A 13,167-nucleotide genomic window follows, 5' to 3' on the forward strand; every position below is an offset into this window, starting at 1 on the left:
TGCATTCCCACATTATGTGTGTGAGTGTTCCTGTTTCCGAAGAGAGCCTACATTGGTCGCTTTCCTTGCCCCCTGTGATTTTGTTGATGCATTTCATGTGTGGGTATGTGTTTGTCTGAAGTCACCGAAACGCGACCGCTTGCGTTTTGTCGAGTTGCTTGGTCGGTGGTGGGAGCGCGCGACGCCTCAAGCGATACCGATGGACTATTTCATAATAAGCCTCGCAGGATTCCTCGTGTCTCTACGCCTCATTTACGCCGTCCGCATCCCCGGACGAGGCTCGCCGCGCGAGGTCTCGAGCCAAACTGTGAGCTGACGCGTTCCCGGGCACAGCCGCGAGAGCGGGGGTCCATACGAGGGTTTTCAAGCCGCTTAGGGGGCGTCGTGTGAGGACATGGTACGCCTGTTTGGAAATTCTACCACGGACGAAATTGCCGATGGCCTGCTTGCTGTCGCTGATGACAGTATTCACTTCCGCATGCATGGCCATGGCAATCGCGGTTTCCTCCGGGCCGCTTAAGTAGCCCCGGTAAAATCGTAGGCGGGTTTTCCCTCATGTCAACGTCACGTGACTTGTACTGAGTCTGGTTGGTGATGGGCGGCTGCTTCCTATCTTCTAGGAGATGTTGCACGTGCTTGCCTCTGCTGGCGGCAACCCGTGGGTCCAGTCTGGTTCGCGGAAAGGAGTCTCCCCTTGAGTCGCACAGTTCGCGGAACGCGGCCCGTCCTCCTGTCGCGCACACACACAAAGGGGCCCGTACTCAGTGCGAGGCGCTCGCCAGACCGGCAACCACTGGAGACACCCATAGCAAATTAAGGATCCATCCTCCGCTTCGATTAGGCATTGTCTCTCGATCATCCTTCTTGCACGAAATGCTACACGCCAACCGTAACAGTGGGCAAGCTTTTCTCGTGTCTTGCTTCAGTTGGACAACGAAAGGATTAAAAGGGGGCGGAGGAGCGAGCTGGTGGGGGTGACCTTCTGCCTTGTGGTGACTCTTGCACTCCGAAAGACGGTTGGCAGGAACAGTTTTCATTGGAAACGGCGGGAGCCACATGATTGACCATCATTTGATAGCGGTGTGATCGACCGAAGGTATGATGCATATAAACAGAAGCGGGAAACCTAGCGCCGTAAAAATAACAGTTCTACGTGGGCCTTGGATTTAAAGTGTCCCTCACCAGGACCCACAGGACTTCCTGTTATAGACAAGAAATTGTAAAGCCTCGTTTAGGGAGCGCCTTACTACAATATTTTATTGGGTATCCCGTACAAAAAAAATTATCGAGAAAGCATTGAAATATTGTTGCTCAATGTTGAGTTTTTTATTGAGGAATTATTGAGAGTTCGTTGGAGAATTGTTGGGTTGAGTGTTGAGGACTCTTGAATATTGGCCACTGAAATTTAATTGAAACACTATTGGGTACCTCAATGTTGAATAATTGTTAAGTTACAATTGAAAGTCCATGGTGCTTAGACGACCCGTTGTGTTCGTTTTGCTGAATGGTTGTTCAGTTACCATTGATTCTGCGTTGAACTGACGTTGTGGTAGTTCTGTTGACTTGTTGTTGAGTTATTGTTGCCACAGCACTGAAAAGCATACTGTGGCACAGTTGAGATGGCATTGAGATTTCAGATGTTGGCATTGAAATATGATTGACGTTTCGTTTGGCTAGTGTATTTTAATTCATATATTGAAATTGCTTTGCTGTTCGCACTTGCATGCCCCGGTGCCTCCTCATAACTTTCCCAAACACAAAGAAAATCAAAGGAGAGACTGATCAATTTGAAGTACCTTTATTTACACTAAAGATGCGTGCACGTGAAACATTATTACAGTACACTACATTGAACCTGGAGACATAGGCTAGTACCTACAGCACTCTAGCAGTGTAAATACATCTGACAAAACCTATACATATGAATTCAATGAAAACGATCATTGTGGTCTTACTTTCGACTTAAGTTTATGACTAGAAGGCAAAGCGACTCAAAAGGGAGGGGTTAAGCATACCCTTGTAACAACCAACTTTGAACACGTGAACACTTCAAGCTGCTTGCGTGTGAATACACAAAAGACATTTGAATATATTACATTAAAACGTTTCGCACACTAACACATCACAGGAAGAGCTACAGCTGACTGTGAGAAGGCAAAATAACAAACTTGAAACAAATGACTTCACGTAAATATATACAAGCTTTAGCACACATCTTTCACTGCGATTAAAATTTATGACGTACCCAAGTAGACTTGCCTGAGCTTTGTCTTCGAGATATATATATTTTCATGCTACCCAATTATTTTATAAAATAACATCACTCAACTTAGCTATTATTTGACGAGACATCATTGAGAAAGTTCTCGGGCATGGTGAACCCCTTAATCATGTTTCTGACAAGCCAGGATTGCTTTCTTCAGAAATAAACTTGTAAAACTTTTGTTTAATGAATGCAGCTTATCTCCCTGGCACAAGTCAAGAACAAACAGTACACCATTTGATTATGGTAATTTGGGGTACAGAAGAGTTTGTTGGCGGCATTTCCCCAATTTAGTGAGCTCATTTTCATGTAATTTTTCTGGACTTGCAGAAAGCTAATTAGATCACTTTTGGGGCCTTTTTCCCTATACCCAGCAACTAAGTGGTGCCTCAGTCAATAAAGAGATAAGGCAAGGCTAATACCTTGAACGATAAGAGAAAAAATAATTTAGCATAGAAAATTGGTAGTAACACACGGCTAACACAATTCTAAACAGTCAAATAAATGGTCACCTGCACTTTCAGTATCAAGCACCCCAGAAATAGCCATAAAGGATGGGAAAAGGTTCCAATGACTCGACAGCCAGATTAGTGAGACAGTGAAAAACGCAAATAAATGCATATACGAAACACCAATTACCTTAATTTCGCAGATAAAATGTTATTAAAAGAGCACCAGAATTTTGCTGCATAACATATATAAAGGTTGTATAAAAATTGGGACAAAGCAGTAACTGAAAGACCGAGGGAGCTACAGCACTCGTGCTGAAAAAAATTACAAGGAAAATGATATATATGCATATTTAAGGTCACCATTTTCGTTCCAACATATGGAAAAAGAACGCATGCACTTAGAGCATAAAAAGGTTCATATGCCTGAAGAATGCAGCACACTACAATGAAGCGTAATGAGAACCGAAAAGTAGATCTTCCTACGAATGCTTGCAACCTACAATCAGGCATGTGCCATGTCATGCCTTGAATGGATGAAATTTATAAATCTTACACACAAAGGAAGTTACCATCACTCTTATTGGCTTCCTCAGGGGGCTCCTTGAAGTTGAACTAGAAAAATGTACTCAGTGTCAAAAACAGAGACGACCCTATAGCGTTCTTCCTGAATAAACAGCGCAAATAACTTCATGTATCATTTCTATGGACACTTCGCCAATTCGGTGTAAACTTATATTTGACAACCACCCAAACAGAGACGAGAAGGATGAATTAAGGTAGGAATACACATGAACGCTGACTCAACTAGAAGTTAATTCATGAAGACAAAGATATTGAACACACTGGCCAACTTCACAAAAAAAAGTCATGGATGCGCAGCAGAAACAGCCCGGCACAAAAAAAGGACCGAAATACGTCCTGTAGAATAAACATGTGCGTCAAAAACTAACAAAAACATGAAAACTGAAAGGTTTGTCCTGTAAGTGATAATAACGAGAAGTACTGCAGCAACTCTCTCGCACTAAGGGTCACAGAAATCTTGCTTATGAATATTCCTTCGTGATCAATAAATAATGCTTCCATAAGTCCTCTTGTGTTCTGGTCTTTATGATAAAACAATCGTTCTTTCTGCTCTATACCGCAACACCAGAGGAGTTCCAGAAGCAATATTTACTGATCACAAACGAAACAAATGCATAGCCAAGTTATCTGTTGCCCTTAGTGGGAAAACGTTGCAGTTCTCAAAAGAGTATTTCTCGTTGGGTAGTATCACTTATCGGACAAATCTTTCGCTATTTCGAAAGATTTGTCCGATAGTTCTCGTTTTTCACGCACGTTTATTCTACATGACATGGCTTTTTCATGTTCTTTTTCTTGTCGCACGTGGCTATTTCTGCCACGCATGCACAGATTTTTACCTTTGTCAAGTTGACCAGTGTGTTTAATACCTCTGTCATCAAACGCAAACTTTTAGTAGAGCTTGCGCTCGCGTGTGCTCCTACCTATTTCGCCGTCCGTCGTCCGCCTCTGTTCGTGCTCCTGATTACAGTACGCACGTATCACTTGGTTAGGCTGGTAAACGTTCTCACAAACAAAAGTAAATGCCTCCCCTCAAAAGGTAGCCCATCCTTTACTACTAAACGCCAGGGCAAATCGAAAGTAAGCCTTCACAGCGTCCATGCGGCAGCTAGTACACCACAGAGCAGCACAAAAAATAGTTGAAAATCCCACTTGATGGAGAGTGGCAACAGAGAAGCGAGCTTGCTAGTGAATCAGCCACATATCAATGGGTGTCTCTTGCACGACGCCAAGGTGCTTTTGGCGTCTAACACTTTAGCACCTGGGAATTTGCTGCACGCGTAACCTGTGAGAAGGAAATGTGGACAGAAAATGAGATTACGCGGATTAAGAATCTACCACACACTGCACACAACTACGCACAAAATAGAAGTACACACTATACTGGCAACTAAAAATATGCGACTCTTTATGCGAAATGGGTTGCTACAGTAAATGTTAGCTAAGACGCGCACAGCGATGTTTCACGGCGGGGAGAAATATTCCCGGCTCTCTCGCACAACCAAAGACTCCGCGACAGTGCATAGCCGATACCAAGCAGATATCGAATCTTCGGGTAGAAGTCCAGCAGCAGGAATGACCTAAAAATACGCCGAGAGCGATGCAAGCCTGAGCGTGCCTGTACGAGTGAGAACATGCACCGTTTCTTTGAAGCTAGCCGCTCCGGCGTGTCTCCGATCATCCCACGCGATTTGTGTGCAGAACGTCGCGTACACGCACTTGCGCGTTTTGCGCGGTAGCGTCTGCGCAGTGAGCTAGCTTCATGCACGCGTCATTCTTCACCGCGCAAACGGTGCTCGAGGCGACAACGCGCCGAGTGGCGCTCCTTTCGCTTCTGCAAGCAACGCACATTCGGATCGGCCCAGCTCAAGAAGGCTGCAGAGAACGGTGGTATGTTTCGGTTATCGCCAATTAAAATTGTACAGTACGCCTTCAACAGTAACACGCCGCGCTAGATAAAGATGCTTACTGCGGCAGTTTTGGCGTTGATAGGCGATAAGGTGAGCCCGTCGGCGGCTGTGTTCTTTGCCGACGTTGTCACCACACCTCTGTTCATTTGCGCTGTGTATCCGTGTAGTCACCGCGCAGAAAGCTGTGGCTGATAGGTTGGCCGTTCTCCACAAATCCCAAAGAGGCGAAATATAGTTCCCGGTGGGCTGCATCATTAGCCGCAACCTAAATCGAGGCGCGCTTAACCGCTACGGCACAAAAGGTGATCACACTAACCGGACGGTATACGATGAGCCACTACGTCAAAAAAAAAAAATAATTCTGATGTTCCATGTGCCAAACCAACGATCACATTATGAGGCACGTCGTAGTTGGGGACTCCGTATTAATTTTGCCTTCCTGGAAATTTTTACGTGCATACAATGCACGAGCGTTTTTGCAATCCGCTCCTTTGGAATGCGGCCGCTGCAGGGATCGTATCCACGACCTCGAGCCCCAAATTGCCACGGCGGCCGCCATAGTTACGAAATGCGTAAGCGTGAAGTGCAACACTGCCTTCCGGTACGAGTGTGGTACAAGCGTAGCACAGCTGCACACCTGCTGCACAATTATTTGTCGCGGTTCTCCTACGCTCGTAGTGCCTGCCTAAATACCTTGAAAGGCAGCGCGCCTCTCACGTATCGGAACGCGATAACAAGCGCTGACGTGGCCACTGTACAAAATTATCACTGCGCAGAGAAGCCGATTCTTATGTTCCAATTGTGTTCTCTCATACAAATGAAGGAAACGTTATCAGACAGGAACAAATGAAGTAATGCAATTTTACGCACATGGGGCGCCGCTGCCTCTTCGCCTATCGTTGTTTCAAACGAAGTGACGGCGGCAGCGAGAGTTAGTATCGCGCGCATTTGCTCCGGGGCATGCGGTTTGCTTGAAGCAAGTGAACGGTGTGCTTAACATCTCACGCTCGTCATTGTCAAAATAGAAAAAAAAGGCTACGTGCCCAAGAAAACGAGATTACTTACCTACCTTCAGAAGTGCGGCTGCGACTGTTCCGGGGTGCCTTCTGTCCAACAGGCATCATGGCCTCTGCCGCGCAACTCATCAAAACCGCCAGGCTCGCACATCAGTAGAAGACTAGTAGCTGGGTGAGCCAACCACTTCAACGGATAAACGTCCCACTTATCGTCGTCAAAGCATTTCACTAAAATGAGCGTCATGATGTCCGAAAAGAAAAAAAATACTTCCATCAAAAAGCACGAGGCGTGAACCACCGCACAACTGCAACCGAATAACTGAGTCCGAAAGCCGTTCACAGCTTCACTATCGTATTCAGTTATAAAAACCTTTCAAACACAAAATAACGGCACTTAAAAAGCGCTAATTAATTAACTATAATTTTTCATCAACTAACTTTGATAAATTTTTAAGAACAACCTAATTTTTAGCGTAAACGATAAATACTACGACCAAAAAATGCGACTACGAAACTAGCGGTAACCGTGTTTACTGTTGCAAAAGTATGCGCAAAACGAAGCTCAGTTGCACCCGCTTGCGCGCACACATACACACGCAAACGCTACTTTGACGTTTGTCGCGCCACCTAAAAGTAAAGATTACTACTAGTTTTGCTATATTTACGAAAATAAAGCTTCTAAAATAGTTTGTAGCGCCTTTGCAGATGACAAGGTGACAAGTAAGGTATGATAAGAGTCCATTACCTGTATTTCTTTCATTTCCCTTTGGTATTTTTAACTGAACATACGAGACCGGCAGGTTCAGTTCGGCGAGGCTCTAATAAATCGCGTGCTTCTTGCAAGGCGAGAGTCGGGAACAGCCGCAGATACAGCGATTAGCTGTGATACTGTTGCGTCTGTTGCTGAATCCGAAGCTCTTTGCAGTCAATGGTTGTAGCGGCTGCGCGCTGCGATCTCAAAGCGCGTTCATTCTTTGATCTCTAGTACCACGGAAATTGGATAAAAAACTATATTTTCTTTGCGGACAGAGGGTGCGTCGCAGGAAATTCGAAGACCTCACGCGTGTATGTTTGTAGCGTGTGCGCGCTTGCATACTACGGTTCCCACAGCGCGTCCGATACTCGAAGGTAGCGTCGCCGCCTGTCGGCACCTGTCTTATCGCTGGCCGCGCTGCCGCAGTCTACTTTTGGGGAACTCCACATGCGCGTAGTCACCGTGTTTGCAAGGGAATTTCGCATTCTTCTGCTCCCCGAAACGTGCTCATGTCGGATCGTACCAACGGTTATGTCATCTAGTGCATGTTAAAATGACGATGACGTTTGTACACCGGCGAAGAAATAAATCGTTATGAACTTGGCCGGTCATTAATCAAGTCTAACGTTGCAGTTTTTACTTAGCGAAAATGGCTGCGAAAGTGGGGCCGTCCCGGAGACGGGCGCTTCAAAGCGGCAGCTGTAGCGACAGCACCAGGAAGTGGCACGCGGCGCACGCGCCAAGCATTTCAGAGCTTACTGGCTTTCGAATGAGAGGAGTATGCGCGCGCTCGTGGCTTATTGTTTAGAGTACGGGGCTCGACGGCCGACGTTCGATTCCACCCCATCGGTCACACATTATTTTCTTTTAATGAAAGCGAGGCGAAAGAAAAACCTACCTGCCGCAAAGTGACAGAAATTAGGTTGGAACGCATCGCAATAAATGTTTGGAATGTCTTCATATGCGAGTCCTAATTATTGTATGCTGGACTCAACTGCTACACAACAAGAAAACAACTAGAAAAATCAACACAAATTACCCAATAAATCGTTTATTGAGGACACTCAACGGTAATATTGTTCTGCAAGGGTTGAGTGAACTCAATCGCTCTTGAAAATTTGAAGTCCGTTGTTTCAACAATTGCCCAACAATATATCAATGGTTAAGAAACAGTCATTTTTGTACGGCATAATTGTAAGAGAACGCAGAGGGAGGGGGGGGGGAAGAAATTGAAATATGATGTGGACATGGGGGGCTGCCGTAAGGCGAGCTTTAGTGCTAACCTAAGCACTCTCCCCTTTTATATCGACTCGGGTCAGCAAGCGACATATATTTCACTGGATTGCACCGTATCCCCGTACCGTAGCCGAGAAACCCCGTCAGCTTATGTCAAAAGCTCCGCCTTCTGTTTTTTCCCCTCTACGGTTCTTGCTGCGTGACGCACTTCCAGGGTGGCAGTGTGCATATTGCCTTGGGCGATTCGCACGAAGTCAAGCTCTATAATTGGTGGCATTGCAAGCAGTGTACCTGACGTAGGCGTGCGACCTTGACTGGCTGCAAGCGCGGCTCTCTCGAGAGCACGGGTGACTTTTGTTTGAATTTCCACCTGTTTCGCGGTGGGCAGCCGTTTGGTACCCCTCAGACACGAATTGCATCACGGGCTCTCCGCTACGAGCTTGTTTGTTCGAAATGCCCAAATCTGGTGAGGGGTCCTTTAAGAAAGATACACCAGTGAAATAACAATATGCCAAGTAACCAGATCTAAGTGGACAAATTTGAAAGACCTCAGATAATTTTATGTTGATAATAGTATCAACAACGTCATTATATTTTGTTTAATTTGGTTTCGAAAACATGCGCATGAGTTCCACAATTCAAAAAATGCCGCCTTTTTCCTGCAACACTCGGTAGAGAGTTTTTGTTTCTCCGCAAACTTCTTGCCTTTGACGGGTTAACAGTGCACCATAGCTGCGGATGGCACTCGCAAAGCTTCTAGCGACACCTTGGGACTTTTGTTTCAACTACAATGCGCTTGAATAAATTTTGTCCCCCACGGATGTTCTCGTCGAAGTAAAATCGTAAACAGACTGCACGTTACAAATTTTCTCGTTCATACAGCTTTACATCAGCAGTTTAATAGAAAATGGTAGCTTACTTCGTCCCGAGAAGTCGCTACCACCTTTGTCGCTGCTGTGCACCAGCAGCACCAGCGTGCTTCCTCCAGTACCTGGTATTCGGGCACTGGAGGAAGCGATAATACGTTTACGGGCACGCTAAAACTATTTGTTGAGTCAGTTCTGAGGAAACTGACGTAGTGTACTATGCTACTTGGAAATATTCAACATTTATTATGTTTGACCCAAATGGCGGGTTTTCCACCGGAGATTTCGTAATTTCTTCACTAAATTTAAGGGTAGACTCCACCAGCAAGCATCCACATAAACACAACACTCTGGAATTATGAAAGATAATTTAGAAGGCAGTGAAATAGCGGAGATCGAAGCTCGAAACCCAATCCAGGAAAGGTATGGCTCAACATTTTCTGGATGTTCTGACACGGCACATTACCGATGTATCTGGTTATTCTACTTTATTATTGCGATTTCCTTCTTGGGACACTTAACTAACTTTGTGGATTATTTTAACGCGATCTGGATTCTTAGGGTATTCACCGCATTTTCCGGGCGCTGCTTATCTATATGTGCCTCTAACTGTTTTCCTGCCGAATGGGATCAGTGGGAGTGGGTGTTCCGTGGTCCCTTGGGCAGCGCCCAATAGACTACGGAACACGGAACTCCTGGTCCTGACAAAATACCGAATGAGTATTTAAAGCCATACTGTGAATGGATTGCATGCTTCTTGGTTAAAATCTTTTCTCGGTCATTAATAAATGGTGCATTACCAAGTCAATGGTTATTAGCCAGCATTGTGACTGCTTATAAGGCTGGAGACAGGCTAGACATCGGAAACTACCGTCCGATTTCCATAACTTGTACGGCTTGCAAAATCTTAGAGCATATAATTAGTAAATAGTAGAATATATTGAAAACAATAACATTTTTTACAAAAAACAACATGGCTTTAGAAGGCGTCGGTCAACTGTCACGCAATTATTTGGAACAATACACAGTTTTGCAGAAGCCCTTAATTGTCGCGAACAAGTTGCCGTAGGGTTAGCCATAGCAAGCTATTTGAAAAGCTTTATGGGTATAATGTAAATTCAAACATTATTAAGTGGATTCAGGCTTACTTACACAACAGACAACAGTTTGTTGAAGTAGATGGCGAGTGCTCCTCTTTCCTTCCTGTATCATCACGTGTACCTCAGGGGTCGGTTTTGGGTTCAATTTTGTTCCTACTGTATAATAATGATATCGCAACTGATGCACATCGTATGATTGAAGTGCGGTTGTTTGCCGATGACTGCCGCTTGTTTTGCCGCGTTGAGAGTGTTTTGATTAAGAATGACTAAATGATGCTTTATTTCGAACTTATAACTGGTGTGAAAAATGGCATATGCAAATCAATTTTGAGAAATCTGTTTGCATGACAGTTACGAATAAGAAAACTCGATTGATGTTTTCGTACGCTGTAAATAATAATATAATTAAGCGTTCCACAAAGCTGAAATATCTTGGCGTAGCAATCACTAGTAACCTCAACTGGAATGAATACGTCGAAAACATGTGGATCAGCCTAGGGCAAGCTTGGTTTGTTACGGCGTAAATTGAGAGGTGTTGCACCAGATATTAAACTTAAGGCATACACTACCACTGTTAGACCAAATTTAAGTTATGCTTGTATAATTTGGGACCCTCATCAACCATACAAAATAGATAAATAGGAGCGCATTCAGCGAATGGCGGTTAGGTTTATTTTTTTCTCGTCAGGGCTGGTCTCACTACGTTGGCTGTGCGCAGAAAAATCGCATGCCTTAAGTTTTTATATGAACTGTATATCAATAAGCTAAACCTCAATTCCAGTTTGTATTTGAAGCCTCCTGGAAGGGTTTCACCACGAACTAACCAAATTATGCTATAACGCCTTATGTGCCAAGAGTTGATGTCTTGAAGCACTCTTTCATTGTCAAGACAATTGTTGAGTGGAATAACTTGAATTCTGGTATATTTCTGAGCAATAACATGGTTGACTCTATTGAAGAAAACTTGACTGCGTTCTTTGCGTGAACTTTGTGCTCTGTATTCCCACCCTGTAACAGCGCGGCAGGGCTCACAGTATTGGAAATAAATAAATAACCTGCTGCAAGACTTTCGGAAATACTTTTTACAGTAAAATAGATCAACTTAACTTACTAAAGCCGTGTCACGCTAGTTTCGACACGTATTTGCAGCCCTCATACCGACAGGAGATGTCGCTCGAAATCATCGCTCGCACGGGGTACGATTTGTAGGCGATGAGCGAACGCGACAGCCATCTCAATCGCATCGCTTGCAGCTGTCGTGCGCAAGATCGCTTATACGGGGTTTATACTTTATTCGGCATAAAGCATGGATTCCTGAGGCGTTTTTAGTAAGTTCAAGATAACGCGCACAATTGACCTCTTGCAGTATGCAGCTGAATGCTTGCGGCAAAATTTCTTACCAGCACTGGCACTGCACGCAACTTCAGTGGTCGCAGATTACCTATGAGCCAGACACCGCCAAGCGCGCGGCTTATTTATAGCGAAAGCATGCCGCCAGCAAAATGACGTCTTCTGTTGTGCGACTCTTTGAGACGAAGTGAAACGCTGTTACCGCGTTCCCGCCTCGCGACATAATGCTAGAGAACAGATTTTCTATGTACGCAGAGATTGGCCGCGCGTATTTCTGTCGACTTCAAGGCACGAGAGACATAACACTAGTAACCATCTCCGAGCCTTTGCGCAAGCCCAGAAGATCGGCAAACAAGTACGAAGGCTAGCAAGCAGGCGGCATTGTAGCTTGTAATACTCTATCGAGCCTTCAGAGCAGTGATAGTTTGTGTCCTCTGCAGCCTTTGTGCATCAGAGCTGATAAACACCGCGAATTCACTTGCTAAGGACGGCGCGGATTATTTAGGTTACCGAGAGTTTGCTGGAGGGCGGGATGTTAGCGTTCGATCGTAAACGCGTTATTCAGAACCATTTGCAACAAGATTATGCAGCAAGTGCTTGACAAATGTTGCGTACCTGATTGTAGCGTACATGATACATTCGTAGTCGTAATGAGACGGCGTCAGTGTTCATTTAGATACATTTTAAAGGTATTTATTGAAACAAGAAGAAGAAGGCTGCAGTCGCTCGCTTTGTGCAACCCTCCGCATTCAAATTTTATGCTATGCTCGAAGTTACTTGGAGCTAGTAAGGCAACACGAATGCTTAAAGCACGCCACCTTGCTGCGCGTGCATTCACTCTGCGAGAGGTCGTCTGTTACGGTCAAGCAGACGACCAGACGAAGCAAACGATGTAGGCAGCGCCATGGTCGAGCAGGGAGCCTAAAGAGGAGAAACGAGGTGGAGCGACGACGGAGGCGCAAAATGTCGCTACTTTAGGAAGTTTCAGGTGTTTTAGTTCACATGACTGCTGCGTCGTTCGGACGTTCGCAGCCAATGGCAGCGCTGTTGACATGTGCGTCATACCTACGTGATGGACCGGGCGGGGTAGGGCCGGAGACCAAGCGCCTCGCCGCTCCGATCACGCAGATAAATTTGTTTTTTAGCCGATCGAGATGCTCGCCTGTTTCACCGCTGACGGCGGCCCAACAATCGGCTGCAGTTTGCGTCTCACATGAAACCCATAATAGAATAAAGGGGCCTCGAAAATGTGCCTGTGATAAAACATCACGCGAAACTAAATCGTTGGATCGATTTCCCCGATGCAAACGTCCGTGCGTTCAGGCTCGCCCGGCTGGCGTTTCCTCATTGCCGTCAACGCCGTCGGGAAAAGAATTTCCCTTGAAAGCAGCATATGTGTGCATACATCGATTGTGTGGACGAATATAGGCGCTTTTCTACGAGCTTCGGGTGAATCACAAGGGCTTTCCGGCCCGAATCCGATGGCCAGCGGGCTAGGCTTCTATACTGTGTCCCAGCGATCACCTGGCCTCCTGGTTACCCCATTTGCTTTTCGCTGCACTCAGCGTTGAGAAAACTAAACGCACTGCAATAATTTTGTACAAGTTGGGCTGACGAACATAGGCGCGTTATCACGAGCTA

The sequence above is a fragment of the Dermacentor andersoni genome, chromosome 9 (assembly GCF_023375885.2).
Source record: "Dermacentor andersoni chromosome 9, qqDerAnde1_hic_scaffold, whole genome shotgun sequence".
In the NCBI taxonomy this organism is placed as follows: Eukaryota; Metazoa; Arthropoda; class Arachnida; order Ixodida; family Ixodidae; genus Dermacentor; species Dermacentor andersoni.